Source organism: Nelumbo nucifera, chromosome 2 (genome assembly GCF_055504915.1).
Source record: "Nelumbo nucifera cultivar China Antique chromosome 2, China Antique-T2T, whole genome shotgun sequence".
Taxonomy (NCBI): domain Eukaryota; kingdom Viridiplantae; phylum Streptophyta; class Magnoliopsida; order Proteales; family Nelumbonaceae; genus Nelumbo; species Nelumbo nucifera.
In genome coordinates this window covers 112,997,559-113,000,065 of record NC_142650.1, presented here as the reverse complement: position 1 = coordinate 113,000,065, position 2,507 = coordinate 112,997,559, and the positions used below count along the sequence as shown (strand labels likewise).

The window sequence follows — 2,507 nt, the reverse complement described above, 5'->3', positions numbered from 1 at the left end:
AATTAGAGACAATTTAGGAGGAAGTGGGGGAGAGTGGTGCCACTTGGGTAAACATTAGAAAATCAAATCTCTCTTTCTTAATGATTGTTAGAAATAATTAAGCACATGTGATTTCCTTATTGGTTTAATGGGTAATTATGTAGAATTAAAAAAATAAAAAATTCAAAAAACAAAAAATTAGGAAGGGAGGGTTTGAAGCAGGGAGAGGTATGGTGACATAGACAGACCAATTTTAATATATATATATATATATATATATATATATATATATATATATATATAATAATATAAACTTAATTAGGGTCATCATCAACTTTACGAATTGAGCTTCATTTGGCTGGAGCATTAGCAAATCAACCTATATATTGGGCTGAAGCTCACAGCTCATTTTAGACGGAATTGAATCAAATTTTTCCTGAGGCAAACTCGAATAAATAGTGAAAAAGCTTGATTGGTATTTATCCCCACATTTTACTTTTACCCATATCCTTTTTGCCCCTTCAAATGAAATTCTCCAGAAAATAAATGATGTGAAAAAAAAATTAAAAATCAGATTGGCAAATGGATTCGTCAAATTAAAGATGGCCTACATAGGCGAGAGCCAAATTAAGATGAGAATTGAGAAACACCCAACTTGGGCAATGAGAAGGATAAAGAAAACGTCAAACCCATATTTTGGGCTTTGCTTTTTTACGACTTCAGAAACTTAATTATCAACTTAGCCAAATATAGGGATTTGTGATAGTAAAAATTGGACAAATCACCTATTTTATTCCATTATTAAACCATAACCATCTTCTCCTCCGTCTTTGAGCGATCAAGAGCAAAGAGAAAGCTCTTCGTCTGGGAGAAACCAAGGGAAGAGGGAGGTTTCTGGGAGGATCACCAAACAGTGATCCTCTCCAAACGCCGACCTCCATCCCTTGTTCAAAGGTACGTCCCACACTTCTTCATCTTACAAAACTCTTGCTTCAATTTCAATCTAATTAAACATTCACATTTCTTTTGATGAGTTTAACTAATCCAAATGGAACACCTGTGATGTGATCGGATAGCAGATACTGAAACAATAACAACAACAACAAAAGAAGCATCAAACGAAGGCATCTGAATCAAAACATCATCAACATGGGCATCACCAGGAGAAGTATTGTGGTTCTTGTGTTGGTGCTGGCCATGGCTGAGTCCTTTGCAGAGGGCTTATTTTTGGGAAGAAAAACGGTATCAGTGGAAAGCGAATTGAAGGAGCCACTGAGTGTTCACTGCTGGTCCTCAGACGACGACCTGGGATTGCATGTACTAGAAGAAGGGCAAAGAATTTCATGGAGATTCTTCGACTCCTTCTTCACCCGGACACGCTTCTTCTGCTTCATGACGTACGGGGATGACAGGAAGGTAGTTGGAAGCTACCCGATTTATGATTCGGAGGTGGACATTGCTCCTTTCCCTTGTCAGAGAGTATGCAGATGGATGGTCAATAACTTTGGCTTGTATACGTACGATGTGTCAACAGACAAATGGGCATTTATATACTCTTGGCCCCATGACAACAAGCCCAGACTCTTTCCAACTCCAAGTCTTCCCTTTGAAACCTATCCCTAACCCTAAATGCTTACTACTCATAGTTGGGTTTTGGTTGATGTCTTCTTAGCTAGATGGGTGGTCTGACTCTCAGGCTGAGTAGTAATATTCAATTTGAGGGATTTGTTGTTTGTTGTTGTAATTTTGACTTTTCATTAATTCATTTCTATTTTTCAACTTTTGGTTCTCTCTGTTCTGCACTTTCACACACAATTAGTCTTCTTTTTTCATTTTTTTTCTATTATTATCTATCTTCTACAAAAAAGAAAATTTTATTTGGTTGTTTGCTTCTTTCAAAATGATCCTTTTATAGATAGAGAAACCGCTATTATTAGATTATATTGAATCCTATTTCCAGCTCTTACTTGGTTTGTGTTGGATTATTAAAGCATGAGATCTTGGTTACTGAGACACTTGTTTAATCAATAGGGCTTGAATTTCTTTAAGTATCCTATTCCCAACATGTAGGGGTGTTAATTGGACTGGGTTTGGTCCAATCCGATCTAGTCCAATGTGAGTCCATTATAAATGGATCAGGTCCAATCCAATCCAATAAATATTTTGGATCGGTCCAATTCAATGTCTGAATCATCCAATCTGTTAAAATTTGTTTTGACTCAAACCCGGTCCATTGACACCTATATTCTTATCATATATCAATGGACCAGATCAAACCACACCTTTATTCAATCCAAATCAATAAGATCCCTGATTAGTTAGACACTTGTTTAATCAAAAAGGACTTGAATTTCTAACATGCAAATTAATTATGTTTCTCACTGTTGATATGTGAAAAAAAAAGAGAGAAGACAAATTAATTAGAATTCACCGGGCCCACTAAGAAGAATTGGCCCGTTAGCCCAAAGAAGTGTTACACTACATGGGCTTAAACCTCAAATTTTTAGTGCATTGCTTAAAAAAAAATC

General features: G+C 36.2%; 1 long non-coding RNA gene across 1 annotated transcript; it reads left to right on the top strand.

The window, feature by feature from the left end:
• Window positions 1-810: 810 nt before the first annotated feature.
• On the top strand, window positions 811-1,758 carry LOC148802826 (uncharacterized). The gene is made up of 2 exons (XR_016082725.1): window positions 811-933; window positions 1,059-1,758. It is a non-coding gene; the product is annotated as an uncharacterized LOC148802826 (long non-coding RNA).
• Window positions 1,759-2,507: the final 749 nt, after the last annotated feature.